The following is a 17257-nucleotide window of genomic DNA, read 5'->3' as shown; positions in this document are numbered from 1 at the left end:
AATGGGACACCATGGATAATTGTTCTAGTTCAGCAAGCATAACCTGAGATGTCCCTATTTAAAGCCCTAGTGGCTAGAAGCATGAGCTTTTTTACCCACCTTGCTTGGGTCTGAATACCAGCTCTGGCAATTATTTTCCAGTTACTTACACTCTTAATAACAATTTCTTCATCTATTAAATGAAGTTTATAATACTACTTACTTAACATGGTTTTTTATGGGGTTTAAATGAGTTAACATAAATGAAGGAATTAGCCATTACTATTATATTATTTTAAGCTCTGCAAAACATAAGAGGATTGTCTCTTTCATTTAATGTTATACACACATATGCTAAACTTATTTCAGAATCTTTTTATCTATCAGTTTAGGAAACATTAAATCAAAGAATTTTAAAAAGAATTGACCTAAAAATTCTTTTACTAATAAATATTCTGATCATTTCCAGCTTTTTCCTATTTAAATGATAAAACAAGAAACTTCATTGTGGATAAATATTTTTATGATAAATTATTTTCTTATATTAGTTCTGGAAGTAAAATGTTATCTATGTTTTGGCTTCACTGAGTCTTTGTTGCTGCCTGCAGGCTCTCTCTAGATGCAGTGAGCAGGTGCTACTCTCTAGGTGCGGTGCACAGGCTTCTCATGGGGACTTCTTTCGTTGCAAAGCACAGCCTCTAGGGCACGCAGGCTTTAGCAGTTGTGGTACACAGGCTTAGTTGCTCTGCAGCATGAGGAATCTTGGTTCCTGGATCAGGGATTAAATCCATGTCCCCTGCATTGGCAGGCGGATTCTTAACCACTGAACCACCAGGGAAATTCCTAAAATGTTTTATTAAAGAGTATGAATAGTTTAAGGATCTTGGCATAGAGTGCCATACTGTTTTCCCAAAGGATTGTGTCACATTTTTATGGACAATATCAGGATATACTAGCTTTAATACAACCTCACTAACACTGAGTATTATCAGTGAAAAATAAAATTTCCCAACGTGTTGTACCCTTTTTTAAAACATAGATGTAACAAACTTGTTTTCTGATTTCCCAGCCCCCACACATCAAAAACAAAAAATTAGGAGCAAGGTGAAATACTGAGAAAGATACCTGGACATGTTTTCTGATAGCTTGAGAGTGAGAGGAAAGACAAAAATTTAGAATACAAGAAAAAAATCCTAGACATCTGAGATTATTTACTATGCAAATGTGTCTTCAGTCTTCAATAATCCATGATTGTTGTAGGATAGACAATTAATGTTCATTATAATAACACTAGATGATCAAGAAAAATCCAGGATATACTGAACAAAATTCATTTTAGAGTCATTTTCATTAAAAGTAAAAAAGAAAACTTTTATGCTGAAAGAGGATATCTATTGCATGGTTTTATTTATTTTTAGGCCTTGAGTTACTGTGAAGAGTCATATGGCTTTGCTGAAGGTGAAGTGAGAAATAGGGAGGATATGAGCTCCATATTCAGGAGTCAAAACAGAAGATAGAAGGCCCTGGGCCCAGACAGAAGGCTTTTTTTTTTTTTTTTAATATTAGGACTTCTGCCACTTCCCTATTCTTTCCATTTTCCCTGAAAACAAAAGGGCTTCTCTCTATATATCATCTTGCCAAGCAGCAAGGAAGTGGGATGAGGAAACATATTTCGCTCCACACTTCTTCAGACACTCTCAGAGTAAAGAGGAGAGAGTGACTGGCTACCTACTAGGGAGAGAAAGTCCATCCTAGCTTCTTAGCTCTGCAGCAAAGAAAGAAAAAACTTCAGCATCTATCTCAGTCTGGAGAAAAGGCCAAGATCCTCTGAATTTGTCACCTTGTGGACTTGTTAAAACACAGATTGTGGGGCTTCCCTTGTGGTCCAGTGGTTAAGAATCCACCTTGCAATGAAAGGGCAACTTCCATCCCTGGTCCAGGAAGATCCCAGGTGCCTTGGGGCGACTAAGGCTGTGCGCCACAACTACTGAGCCCAGGCTCTAGAACCTGAGAGCCCAAACTACTGAGCCCTTGCACCCTAGAGCCTGTGCCCTGCAGCCACACACGCCACTGCAGTGAGAAGCTGGTGCACAGCAGCTGGAGAGCAGCCCCAGCTCACCATTGCTAGGGAAAAGCCACTGTGAAGAAATTGACCAACAACACAGCATCAGTCAGGCTTTCCTGCCCTGCCCTCTCACAGCCTCATACCTTATGTTCTACAAACATAGATACTGCTGACCTCGGTAGCGCTGTGCCTGCGTGCCCGCTTGGCCATGGGCCACTTTTGCCTGTCTTCGTGAATCAGTAGTCTTTGAAGACTCCTGGCTACTGCTGCCTGGAGAGAATAAACATAAGCCCCCACCCGGCTGACACGGTTACAAATGTGGGCTGATTCGCTAACAGCAAGACTTGACAGAAATAAAACTGATAAGCAACCTAATGTTGCATTCTTAGAGCTATGGATACAGTTGAGCCCGGAGCAGTAGTTTACCAAATGTAAAAAGAAGTGTCCTTGAAGTATGCATTGTTCAACTAGAGGACTTAATGCCGACTGGGAATGTCTCTGTTGATGCCCTGTTCCACTTTAAATAGGGCTCAGGACAAGATGCCCATCCAGAGAGCCCAAGCAGGGAGCGGAGGCCCCATGTGGAACTTGCAATTCACTGGTCACCGATCAATGTACAAAGAGTAATGGCCCTGGTTGACCCTGGTGCTGAATGCAGCCTGGCACATGGCAAACCAGAACAGTTTCCTGGCCACAGTGCATATGTGGATGGCTACGATGACCAAAGCACCGAAGTAAAGCCTGCGTCCTTACCACTGGAAATTGGAAGGCTTTCTATGCGATGTACACTGTGTACGTGTCCCCAGTTCTGGAATATATTTTGGGGATAGATGTCTTAAAAGGTCTTGTGTTGCAGACCTCTGTGGGGGCATTCCATCTTCGAGTGAGTGTTGTAAAGGCAATTGTGAGGGGATATGCAAAGCATCTGCACAGGTGTTGCCGACACCCCAGAGGGCAGTGACTATGAGACAATATTGTGTACCAGGTGGCCACTAGAAAATAGGCACCACCATTGCTGAGCTGGCAAAAGTGGACACTGTACATCCTGCACAGAGCCCATTCAACCCCCTATGTGGCCTGTCTGGAAGCCCGACGGCTCTTGGTGGATGACTGTGGACTGCAGGGAACTGAATAAAGTGCCACCTATGCATTCTGCCATGCCTCCAATCCATGACTTGATAGACCAGTTAACTACAGCACTGGGCACTTATCACTAAGTGGTGGACTTAGCTAATGCTTTTTTCTCCATAGCTATAACTGTTGCTGCCCGGAGAGAATAAACATGTCTGCAGTCCCCATGGCTCTTCAAGTCTTCTTCCAGCTTCCCTGGTCGTGCCTTATCTACCTGGGTTCAGTGAACAGTGTGAGCGGCAAGACAGCCATCCAGCACTGAAGACCCAGCAAAGCCAAAAATAAAAATAAATAAATTATCTTGGAAAAAAACACTGATTGTTAACTCCAGAGTCTATGATTTATAATAAATCTGAATGGGGTTAAGAATTTGTATTCCTAACAAGTTCCCAGGTGATGCTAGTGATATAGGTCCAGGGACCAGACTTTGACAATCTCTGCAGGAACAGTTCCCAGTTCCAATAAATCATTAGAATCACCTGGGAGGTTAAAAATAAAAATAAAAGCAGATTCCCAGGAGGCTGGTGCCAGAACCTACCAATGAGACTCAAGGTTTGGCACCATGTATGTTCGTTTAGTTGATAAAGCTCCCCATTAGATCTTGGTGTACAGCATGTGTGGTGTTCCACAACCCCAGGGTACCTAGAAGTATGTTAGGCTCTCAGTCAGGGTTTTGTAAAGCCTTGCCAAATGGAGGAGGAAATGGCAACCCACTCTGATATTCTTGCCTGGAGAATTCCATGGACAGAGGAGCCTGACCGGCTACAGTCCACAGGGAACTGAGCATGCATGCATGCCTGATAGACTGATTTTGACCCAGAGAGCACTTTCAGCAGTTAAATAGAAATCCTTTGGTATGCTAATTTCATCTGAGTCATGATGACGGTCTCTTTGGAGAATATCTGTATTGGCTTCTTGCGTGTTAGTCGCTCAGTCATGTTCCACTCTGCGACCCCGTGGACTGTAGCCCGCCCACGAACAGAGGAGACAGGCTCCTCTGTCCATGGGATTCTCCAGGCAAGAATACAGGAGTGGGTTGCCATTCCCTTCTCCAAAATAGAGTAAGCTATTCTCTAACCAGGAATTGGCTTCTCAGGCACATAAAATTGAGCGCTTTTGTAAAGGAAGTTCTCACAATTCTAATAGACAAATAAAAGTGCTCTGACACAGCCCTGTAAATCATCAGAATATTTCCATGGCAACAACATGACAACTTTTTAAATGCCCAAATGGAGCTATTGTGAGACTCTTTCAGATAGATTCCTTAGAAATAGTTGTCTTTTCTCAGAATATCCTAGCACTAAATTAGTAGCCCATACACTATTCACAATTCAATAGGTTAGATTTTCCCAAGCAAAATTGCTTTCTTTCCTGATATTTTCTGTAGGCTGCTGTTTACAACATACTTTTCTTGGTAATCATCTAAATACTCAGCAGAAGCTGAAAATAGAACAGTTACTGTTCCCATTGTTTTAAAGTCATTTATAAATAAGAAGCAGGGTTGCCACTTCAATGATCTTCTCAAATCGTAAACTAGGGAATGGTTAATGTGTACCTAACCAATACGGATTAGATCTACCCAATCTAATGTAGCTTGTGCAATTTCTTCTTTTCTTTTTTTAACCCACTTTTTTTAGTTCTACTGAAGTATATTTGATTTATGATGTTGTGTTTATTTCTCTGTAGAGGAAAAAGATTCAGTTATATGTATATATTATCTTTTCATATTCTTTTCCATTATGGTTTTATCAAAGAATATTGAATATAGTTCCCTTTGCTATATAATAAGACCTTGTTATTTTCATCTTTTCTTCATGTGTGTGAGGGCCTATATTGGTTCTGGGTCAGATTTCTTGCTAATGACTGCTAAATTTTGTGCAACAAACTTAGCTGAAGTAGAACATCAGGATTTGGCTTGTTATAGATGGCACAAATGTAGAAAAAAATGGGTTGGGAGCTTAACAGAATTGTGGTTCATTGAGAGAGGTTGGTTACTGTATAATCTGTAGACTGAGTACTGAACTCATTTCTGAAATTAGATAAAAGCAAGCTATTAATGACCCAGATGGAAAAACATGCCCCATATTCATTAATAATATGCAAAACAGAATTTTATCATTCTACGTGTTATGACAAAGAACACAAAAGCAATGTGAAGATTAACTTAATTGGAAATATTGTAAAATTATTTTCATCATCATATGTTAAATTAAGGAATTGCTCAAATTAATAGAGAAAGCCAGAATAGTTAGCCTGGTCAGAATTTGTGCATATGCTTTACAAATTGCTCATTTTCTAGTACTGTCACAACACTTAATATTGGTACATTTAATAGGAAGACCATTTAAGTTGAAATACGTGACAGTTAAGTAGATGATTCAGGGATGACTACAGGTTGTTCATAAACTGCTCAAAAAAATATATCTTTTGTATCTGGAGAGCTAAAAAAAATACATGCCCCAGGATCTAGTATTTTCCCAAGAACATAGTTGGCAGTGAGTATTTGTAGAAGGAAGGAAGGAAAGGGAGGGGAGAAAGGAAGGAAAAAATACAGAAGAAAAGCTTTAAATCTATTTTTCTTTAACTCCTTGGCACTGGAGGAGTCTGGGTACTATACAGAAACAAACTGGGAATCAGTTGTGATTCTTTTTCTCAAATTAGTCAATTTCATCTTCTAAATATCTTTGCCAGACCAATCCTCTTCCAAGAAGTCCAGATGCCACCTGTCACTTGAATACTGACATTGGTGTGCTCTATGTATGTGTGTGTGTGTGTGTATATATGTATACACACACACACATACATACACAAGGAGGAATATTATTCAGCAATAACAAAGAAGGAAATCCTGCCATTTGGGACAATATGGATGGACCTTGAGGACATTATGCTAAGTGAAATAAGTCAGAGTAAAATAAATCTCATTTATATGTGAAATCTAAAAAAAAAAAAAAAAAAAACAGGTTTCTTTTGCCAGAGCTGAGGAGTGGGGGCAGGGGGCGTCAAATGGGCAAAAGTGATCAAAAGTTACAAAATTCCATAAAGTCTTGGGGATGTAATATACAGCATGATGATTATAGTTAATAATACTGTATTGTATATTTGGAAGTTACTGATTGAGATCTTCAAAATTCTCATGGTAAGAAAAAAACTTGCAACTATGTATGTGTGTGTTAGTTGCTCAGCTGTGTCCAGCTGTTTGCGACTCCATGGACTATAGCCTGCCAGGCTCCTCTGTTCATGGAATTTTCCAGGCAAGAATAATGGAGTGGGTTGCTATTTCTTTCTCCAGGGGCAACTATGTATGGTGATGGATATTAACTAGACTTACTGTGGTGATCATTCCACAATATACACATATAATTTTACATGTTAATTATATCTCAACTTCTTAAAAAGCAGCATGAGAGAAAAGAATACACATGCTAAACCCAGACAGCCTAGGTTCAAATTTCTGTATCATACTGACCTTAGCTATCTGACCCTGGAAAAGTTACTTGACTGCTTGGCACTTACTTGCCTGTGAAATGAATACAGTAATACCGTATTGATGAAAGTAAAAGAGAAGAGTGAAAAAGTTGGCTTAAAGCTCAACATTCAGAAAACGAAGATCATGGCATCCAGTCCCATCACTTCATTGGAAATAGATGGGGAAACAGTGGAAACAGTGTCAGACTTTATTTTGGGGGGCTCCAAAATCACTGCGGATGGTGACTGCAGCCATGAAATTAAAAGACGCTTACTCCTTGGAAGAAAAGTTGACCAACCCAGATAGCATATTGAAAAGCAGAGACATTACTTTGCCGACAAAGGTCCGTCTAGTCAAGACTATGGTTTTTCCAGTGGTCATGTATGGATGTGAGAGTTGGACTGTGAAGAAGGCTGAGCACAGAAGAATTAACGCTTTTGAACTGTGGTGTTGGAGAAGACTCTTGAGAGTCCCTTGGACTGCAAGGAGATCCAACCAGTCCATTCTGAAGGAGATCAGCCCTGGGATTTCTTTGGAAGAAATGATGCTAAAGATGAAACTCCAACACTTTGGCCACCTCATGCGAAGAGTTGACTCATTGGAAAAGACTCTGATGCTTGGAGGGATTAGGGGCAGGAGGAGAAGGGGACGACAGAGGATGAGATGGCTGGATGGCATCATTGACTCGATGGGCGTGAGTCTGAGTGAACTCTGGGAGTTGGTGATGGATAGGGAGGCCTGGCGTGCTGAGATTCATGGGGTTGCAAAGAGTTGGACACAACTGAGCGAGTGAACTGAACTGAACTGAATACCATATTTATCTTAAGGTCTTTTATGAAGACTAAATGCATTAAGATGTGTAAAGCATTTAGAAGAGTACCTACATACCTGTGGTAGGCAGCTTCTGACATTGCTCCCAATAGTCTCCAACTCTTGGTATTCAACCCTTGTGTTAATTTCTTCCCACTGAGTGGGTTGGACCCAATGACTTGCTTCTAGAACAAAACAGAATATGACCACAATCATGAACTATCACTTCTGTGATTAAGTTACAAAAGATTGACTTCTGTCTTGCTAGCACTCCCTCTTCTGAAACTCTCACTGATAAAGTCAGATCTCATCTTGTGAGATGCTCTGTGGAGAGGCCCAGGCAGCAAGGAACTGAAGGAGGCCTCTAGCTAGGAGTTTGTGAGGAATTAAAGGCTCAGTCCAACAACTTGCAAGAAAATGAACTCTGCAAGCAACCACCAGGGCCCAGGGAAGAAGATCCTTCCCAAATGAGTCCTGAGACACCTGTAACTGTGTGGGTCCCAGAGCCAGAAAATCCAGCTAAGCCACTCCAGATTCCTGGCCCACAGATACTGCAAGAAAATAGTGTTTTAGGCCCTATGTTTGGGGGCAATTTGTTATGCCACAATAGATAACTAATGCAATACTCAAGCACTCGATAAATGTAAGCTAATAATAGACAAAAAACTTTAGACTACAGTGTGAAAGCTGTAGTTATGTGAAAAAGTTGGATGGACAGGAATGCACTTTGGAGGCTCAATCAAAGAATTTACTGGATGAAGAAATCAGAGGCACTGAGGATGGCCCATAGATGTTTAGCTTGAGCTGCCAGAAGGGCAAGAAAATGTAAAAAGTTAGAGTCAGGATTTCCCTCCAGCTTGGGCTTGTAAGCCTGAGATGCCGCCCTGCAACAGATGCCAGCAGCGTTGCAGCTGAATTGCTCTTGGATCTGGTTGACAAAGGTCTCTGGTAAGGAGAAGCATTTGAAAAAACAACAACAACTAACAATAACAAAAAAACAAGAATTGGAGCCTAACATTTAAAACAAAAAGTGGAGTTCCAAATTTTGCTCACTTAAGTGTTATGAGTCCGGGGTGGAGAATCGGGGTGGGGACTGGGACCCTGTCCTGGCTTACTGCCTTTCTGTTTTGTACAGCCAACAGACTCTCAGCTGCCTTCAACTGGCTTACAGCAGTTAGGCTTGCCACCTGGCCTCCATTATTTCAGCTCCTCATTGTCCCCATTACAATCAGTGAGCCCGTTCTGTAACAGCATCTCCTAACAGCAGCCTAGAGCTTCTCCCTAAGGACCTGCTTATTTCTAAGGTAAACGGAATGTCCTCTGGGTTCCCGCGGAGAGTAGTGGCTGGTGAGGTTTCAGGCCTATGTGGTGTATTCAGTCTAGCTCGCCCACATCGCTGGACATTTTGATTTTGTCTTTCACTATTTTCCATAGCAGTGCTTCCAGTTCTAATACCTTACTTCATGTAAGCTCATGCATACTTTTTCCCCCACCAAGTGTCGGAGGCAAAGTTGCAATGTATTAGCGCCATCTCCTGGCATTCTTGCCAAGGTGTAAGTCCTGTACCATGAGAGAACACTCACAAAACAAAATCCCTTTTCCAATATTATATTCTGTGCCCCTTGATTCAGTACCCTCAGAATCCAGCCCCACACACACAACTCCCAATTTCTAAGAGTACATGCTGACCAGCTCCTGTAGTCACTTCACTTCAGGGGACAGTCCCTTTCTTCCTTAGCAGGCCCAGCACTTCTCTGGCTGAGTTACGATTAACTTGACCCTAGTTATGGGTCTGATGGCCACAAGAGGAGGTAGAGATACATCCTGAGCAGGGCATGAGGTTATCTTTTTTAGTTAATTTATTTTTTAATTGAAGGATAATTGCTTTACAGAATTTTGTTGTTTTCTGTCAAACTCCAACATAAATCAGCCATAGGTATACATATATCCTCTCCCTTTTGAACCTCCCTCCCATCTCCCTCCCCATCCCACCCCTCTAGAGCCCCTGTTTACAGCTTGCATTATCTGCAAATAAATAAGAGACACTAGTCTTAAGTAGGGAGGAGTGAATCATTTCTGCAGGTCCAGAGAGTCCAGAGGAATCACAGAGTTTTTAGTGCACAACCCAGATGTCCCCACCCAAAGCCTCAGGCTCTCACTCCTTCCAAATCAGGGCCCTAACCTAGAAACAGCAGATCAGCTCAAGCTGAGAATTTAACATTCTCTGGAATTCTGCTACTCTTAAAATGTAGAAGTCTTCAGTTTACTCCTCCCAGGCTGCAGGAGATGGGAATCCATTTATATACAGAAAGAAAGCACTCTGGCTTCACATTGCACCATGTACTGGTGAGTAATCATCCTCAGTCTTTCATTGCCTCTCTCTAAAATATCCATGGCCATCTAATTCCAAACAAGTCAGCTAATTTTCAAAATTATTTACTGAATTTCCCCCCAAACTCTCAAACCCCCGAGATATTGCACCTGCCAGTGGATTGCTTCCCATCGGTATCCATTTCCGTTTACCACTTGTAAAATTTTAGGAATAGCACTGGAACTGCCTGCCTGGGGCTATTAATATTCCTCTCACCAACAGCAATGGGGTCTTTATCTCAGCCAGCCAGGGCCAGCAACAAAATCTCACGTTAGGAGCACATCCAGAACCAACTGTCATTGGTTGGGTTTTCCAGGAAACAGACTGAGAAACTGAGGTTTTTGAGCAGAGGTGAATGAAGAACCCTGGCAGAAGTAGCACCTGTGAGTGGTGAGGGTGGAAAGACCAGGCAGAGAAGAAAAGTCGAACGGCAGTGTGGCTGCAACTGAGGTCACAGAAGATCCCATGGAGGGTTCTGAAGCTGGGATGGCCCTTCTGTGATATCCCAGATTGAGGCAAAGTGAACAAGTCTTTGTCCCCCTCATGAACCAGTCATCAGATGTGCACTGTCCCTGGGAACAGAGCATAACCTTGGGCAAAGTGTCTTTCTTTGGTTGAGAAAAGGTTCTAGCTGAGAGGCATTCGCCAAAACTCTCCCAGCAACTGGAGAAATAAGAAGTAACCCTGCCCCGAAGGAGAGTCTGGGAATCTGAGCACACGCGCAGCATCCACAGTACTTTGTGACCCTGAGCACAGCACTTCTCTTGTTGAGACTGTTTTCTGATCTGCAAAACATAGGAATGATACCTACCTTACAGGATACCCAAAAGACCAAATGAAAAAACAAGTATTAACACAAGCAATTTGGAACTGTTAACAAGGTTATTCGGAGAAGGCAATGGCAACCCACTCCAGCACTCTTGCCTGGAAAATCCCATGGACGTAGGAGCCTGGTAGGCTGCAGTCCATGGGGTCACGAAGAGTCGGACACGACTGAGCGACTTCAATTTCACTTTTCACTTTCATGCATTGGAGAAGGAAACGGCAACCCACTCCAGTGTTCTTGCCTGGAGAATCCCAGGGATGGGAGAGCCTGGTGGGCTGCCGTGTAGAGGGCTGCACAGAGTCAGACACTACTGAAGCAACTTAGCAGCAGCAGCAGCAGCAGCAACAAGGTTATTTTTAGTCTGAATTCTCTAACAGTCTCATCACCATTTTTCTGCTGTGTCCCACACTCACTTTTTATCTCAAGGGCAGTCAGTATTACACTTTTCTACCAAGATTTTTATCTTTGAAAGTAAATTTTATTGTTTATCTGAAAAGTTGCAATTATGGTGTTGAGACATGGGTAATTAATTATGTGTGTCTTTAGATTATTTTCCATCATAAATTTCTAAAACAGACCCTGTAATAATGAAAATCTATTGGTTTACAACCTGGGATTCACTAGAGAATAAAATTTAAAAATTTGAAACCACTCTCAAAAAATTTTACCAGTTCAAGAGAAATTCTGAAATGAATTATGCTATTTAAAATAATTATCACTAGGGGGAGCTAGTTACAAATAAATACTTTCACACAGCTTCAAGTTCTGAGTTTAAATAATATTTAAGATTTGTACTTAACTGGAGAAGGAAATGGCAAACCACTGCAGTATTCTTGTCTCCAGAACCCCACAAACAGTATGAAAAGGCAAAAAGACATGACACCAGAAGATGAGTACCCTAGATTGGTAGGTGTCCAATATGATCGAGAGGAGAAGAGGACAGCAGAGGATGAGATGATTAGATAGCATCACTGCCTCAATTGACATAAGTCTGAGCAAACTCCAGAAGGCAGTGAAGGACAGGGAAGCCTGGTGTGCTGCCCCTCATGGGGTCACCGAGTCAGATGCAACCTGGCCACTGAACAACAACAATATTTAACTGTGAAGGGCTTCCTAGGTGGTGCTAGCATTAAAGAACACCCCTGCCAACGCAGGAGCCATAAGAGACGTGAGTTCGATCCCTGGGTCGGGAAGACCCCTGGGCGGGGGATCTGGCAACCCACTCCAGTATTCTTGCCTGGAGAATTCCATGGACTGAGAAGCCTGGTGGGCTACAGTCCATAGGGTCACAAAGAGTCAGTCAGACATGGCTTAGCCCACACGCATACTTTGTTGTGTATCTAAATCTTTCTGGTTGATATGGGTATGTTTTTAAAGCTCAGATAATTTCAATTGAAAATAGAAGATTAGACCTTAAAATTCTAAAGTGAAGGGACTTCCCTTCCCTTAGTGGTCTGGTGGCTAAGACTCCATGCTCCCAGTGAAGGGTGCCTGGGTTCCATCCCTGGACAGGGAACTAGATCCCTTATGCCACAACTAAAGATCCCACATGATCCCCAAGCCGTTCACATGCCATGGTGCAGCCAAACAGGAGAGGAAGCTGAGCACATATTAATGCTCTAGGCTGTGCCTCCAACTAAGCGGACCCAGAGTTGATAGAGATGGTGGGAGGCATGTACAGGTCACCGCAGTAACTGGCTACAGTGAATCCCTGGCAGCAGAAAGTGACGTTCACCCCCAGGCACTACCGCTGTGGAGACTGAAGGGCTCAACAAATGGGCTCATGCCTCTTTTCTCTCAGACGACGACGATCACCTGGCCGCCTCCTTCTCGTAGATTCTATGACCTAGACCTGTACCTTTCTCCTGCCGTCAGATATGCTGCTTACTTGGTGCTCTCGGTAAATTAAACAGCTGTTTCAGCTACATTTCTGCTTTGAATCATGGATCCAAGATATTAGCTGTAGCACAAATTAACTGATGCCAAAACATATCCGTTTACCTGAGGCTTTCACTTTACATATTTCATTCAGCCATAATGGCTTAGAACTTTTATTCTCAAAATCAGTTGGTTTGATGTGAGTCAAGAGGAAGAAGTATCAAGTAAGTGAAATGAATGTCTCAAAATCAATGATTTCTATTAGTTTTCCTAAAATTCTTCTATGGCATAATTTTGAAAGATTATTTTCAGGGAGGAAGAGAACAAAAAAGAGTTGCTCCACTTTTGAAGATGTAAATGAAGAGAGAAAGAGAACTGTGGTTTGTTTACTCAGGGCTTCATTTTTTAAGTAAAACAATGTTGAGTCAAAGAAGAAAACAAATATAATATCAAACTATTTTCAAAATAATAGAGAACTGAAGAAAATATTCAGTTATCAAAGCTGAATATCTGAAGAAGCTTTCCAAGATTAGTTCTTTTTCAAGCTCAGGTTTTTTTATAGTTGAATTATTTCAAACTTTCCAGAGTTTGACAAAGATACACAAAAATATGAAAATGAATTTATTGGCCAAACTTAGTTTGCACAGCGGAACTCATTCGCATTCCTGCGTGTGAATCCATCTGCCTTCTTTCTTTGCTGACTCCTGGAAGTCTACAACTCTTAGCAGACTGATAAAACTCCTGATTGGACTTTTTATTTCTTTGGTTCTTAGAAAATTAAAATGTTTTTTCTGCCTAGCTCCCCGGACTTCTGACCTTGATGAAATTTTGCCTTCTTTCATATTGTTCTGTGAAATGTCACCCAACTTTTAAACAGTTCTGAATGGTATCTGATTGCATTCTGGAAAGTTCTGTGGCTTTCCAGAGGTCATGCTACTAAGGTCATTCTACTAACTAGTCCTTCCAGTTATTAAAACATTATAGACCACATTAATTAAAACAGAGTGATAGTGACACAGGAAGAGCTTTTCAGTGAAATAGAGAACATAGAAACAGGCACAAGATCTTTAAAAAACTTAATTTATCATAATCATTGATTGATCGAAAAGAGGAAAACTGTTCTATTTATTTCATAAATTGTTTTAAAATTAGCTATTTAGTGATACCAAAAAAACACTATAAATTCCAAATGAACTGAAGACTCAAATATAAAACAAAATCAAAAACTATAACATATGGGAGGCTATTGCACATAGTGGGGGCAGGAGTGATGTGGGGCAGGGGTCCCCAACCTCTGAGATCTAATTCTTAATGACCTGAGATGAAGCTGATGTAATAATAGTAGAAATAAGGTGCACAATAAGTGTAATACGCTTGAATTATCCTGAAACCATTCCCCTCCTTCTGGTCTGTGGAAAAACTGTGTTCCATGAAAGTGGTCCCTGGTGCCAAAAAAGTTGGAAATTGCAGATTTTAAAAAACTGACATAAATGTTTGTCTTCTCTTTGAATAGAATAGGACTTTCTAGGCTTAAACCCTAGAGAAAATATCATAGTCCAATGACTGTATAAAAATTTAAAATATCTACATATGATTAAAAATAAAACCATAAAAAGAATAACCAGTTGAAAATGTGACGAGCATAAACTGGTTAATATCCTTTATAGAGTTCATACAAATTGTAAGAAAAACACTAAGACCTCAATAGGAAATTGATCAAATTATATATAAAGAGGTTTCCAAGAAGAGAAATACAAATAGAAAAGAAGCATGAAGGACTTCCCCAGTGGTCCAGTGGCTAAGAATCCACCTCGCAATGCAGGGTATACAGGTTCAATCCCTGATCAGGGAACTAAGATCCCACATGCCAAGCCACTAGGCCCACATGCCACAGCTACCAAGCCCTCCCGCCACAAGAGGGGGTCCAGGTGATGCAACAAAAGTTGCCGCATGACTCAGTGAAGATCCCGCATGCGTCAACTAAGTGAGCTATGAGCTTCGGGTGGTTATGAAGTATCAATATAGGTTTATCAATTGTAAAAACTGTACCACTCTGATGAGATTTGTGATAATGGTCTAAGTTATGTGTGTGTGGGAGCAGAGGATATATGAGAAATCTCTGTACCTTTTTCTCATCTTGCTGTGAACCTAAAACTGCTCAAAAAAATTTGTTTTAAAAAGAAGACTGTAAAAAAAAATATTAACTTCACTAGAGAGTAAATGAAAGCAAAATTTTTCAGTGGAAAAATACCTGCTTTTTCTATGAAATTAAAAATGATTGGTTATTCAGTGATTACAAAGTTGAATATTCAGTGATGATGAAGGTACCATTATGTAATTACTCTCACATATTTCTGATGGGAGTTGATCAATATACCATTTCTGGAAAGCCATTTAACACTATCAAACATGTTTAAATATTCTACCTTTTAATCCAGTTTGTCTATATATTACTAATCTACTGCTACATAACAAAGTACCCCCAAATTTAATAGCTATAGGACAATAACTTTTCTTTATTGAAATGTATTTGACATATACTATTGTGTAAATTTACGATGTGTGTGTGTGCATGCTAAATCACTTCAGTCATGTCCAACTCTGTAAGATCCCATGGACAGTAACCCTCCAGGCTCCTCTGTCCATGGGATTCTCCAGCAAGATACTGGAATGGGTTGCCATGCCCTCTGCCCAAGGGTCTTCCCCACCCAGGTATCGAACCCATGTCTCTTACAGCTCCTACATTGGCAGGGGTGTTCTTTAGCACTAGCGCCACCTGGGAAGCCCCAAATTTAAGGTGTACAACATATTAATTTCATTACATTTACATATTGTAGTGTGACTGCTATTGAAGCAATAAACGTGTCCATCACATGACATAATTATCTTTTTTTTTTTTTTTTTAGTGCTTGGAATAATTGGGTTCTAGCCTCAGTTCCTCAACATACGGCCTTCATAACGCTTTTCTTCATGGAGGTCCTGAAGTATCTTTACAGTGTGTCAGTTGTCCTTTGCCAGAGTGATCAAACAGAGAGAGACAGGGAAGAACCCATGATGATTTTTGTGACCTAGCCTCAGAAGTCACACTTCATCATGTTTGCAATATTTTGCTGGTGTTAAACCAAAAAGCTGTGTATTTAGTGTGAGATTGGGAATGGGGAGGTCTTAGACAAGGGCCAGAATACCAGAAGAAGGGGATCACTGGGGACCATAACGGGGGCTGGTCACCAGAGTCTACTTGTAGGAATGTAGTTTAATCAAATCATCTGAAATGCAATAAAATTGTATGTATTAATATATTCATTGAAATGATGTTTATAATCATAACAATTTGCAAACAAAATTCAACAATGAAACTGGGTAAGTATACTATGGCATATTTATCCAGTGGAATATATTCAATTATATGTTCATTAAATGGGCTTCCCAGGTGGCACTAGCGGTAAAGAGTTTGCGTGCTAATGCAGGAGACATGAGACGTGGGTTCAATCCCTGGGTCATAAAGATCCTCTGGAGGAGGGCATGGCAACCCACTCTAGTATTCTTGTCTGGAGAATAATCATGAATATTGGAGCCTGGTGGGCCACAGTCCATAGGGTTGCAAACAATTGAACATGACTGAAGCAACAGCACACAAGCACAATCTTTAAATGTTTAAATTATTTTGGAAAGTGCTTATGCCTTGGTGTTATATGATAAAAATGGTTTATAGTATTCAGCACTTAGGGAAATCCCTGGTGGTCCAGTGATTAGGACTTGGCACTTTCACTGCTATGGGCCTGGGTTTTGATCCCTGGTCTGAGAACTAAGATCCCACAAGCCATGTGGTGTCACCAAAAAAATTAAAAATTGAGCATTTATAATGTACTAGACACTGTTCTCAGAGAAGGCAATGGCAACCCACTCCAGTACGCTTGCCTGGAAAATCCCATGGATGGAGGAGCCTAGTAGGCTTGCAGTCCATGGTGTCACTAAGGGTCAGACACGACTGAACGACTTTACTTTCACTTTTTACTTTCATGGATTGGAGAAGGAAATGGCAACCCACTCCAGTGTTCTTGCTTGGAGAATCCCAGGGACGGAGGAACCTGGTGGGCTGCCGTCTCTGGGGTCACACAGAGTCAGACACGACTGAAGCAACTTAGCGGCAGCGGCAGCAGACAGTTTTAAGTGCTTTGAGTCTATCAATTCACTTAACCCTCAAAATACCCCTACAAAATAGGTCAGTAATATTATTTCATATTACAGCTAAGGAAACAGCTTCCCTCATGGCTCAGATGGAAAGAATCTGGTTGCAGTGCAGGAGAACAGGCTTCAGTCCCTGGGTAGGGAAGATACCCTGAAGGAAGAAATGGCAAACTGCTCCAGTTTTCTTGCCTGGAGAATTCCATGGACAGAAAAGCCTGGTGGGCTATAGCCCATAGGGTCGCAAAGAGTCAGACACAACTGAGTAATTAACATACACAGTGAGTTACACTGAAAATAAATTGCCCAGATACCCAACTAGAAAGTAGAATATCCAGAATTCAAACTTAATATTCTGACAGTGTTAACCACTATACGATATTGCCTCATATATAGTATCATAGCATTATAGCGCGTGTGTGCATGCTAAGCTGCTTCAGTTGTGTTTGGCTCTTTGTGACCCTATGGACTGTAGCCCGCCAGGCTCCTCTGTCCATGGGATTCTCCAGGCAATATTACTGGAGTGGGTTGCCATGCTCACCT

The sequence above is a fragment of the Capricornis sumatraensis genome, chromosome 4 (assembly GCF_032405125.1).
Source record: "Capricornis sumatraensis isolate serow.1 chromosome 4, serow.2, whole genome shotgun sequence".
In the NCBI taxonomy this organism is placed as follows: Eukaryota; Metazoa; Chordata; class Mammalia; order Artiodactyla; family Bovidae; genus Capricornis; species Capricornis sumatraensis.
This window is presented reverse-complemented; position numbering follows the sequence as displayed.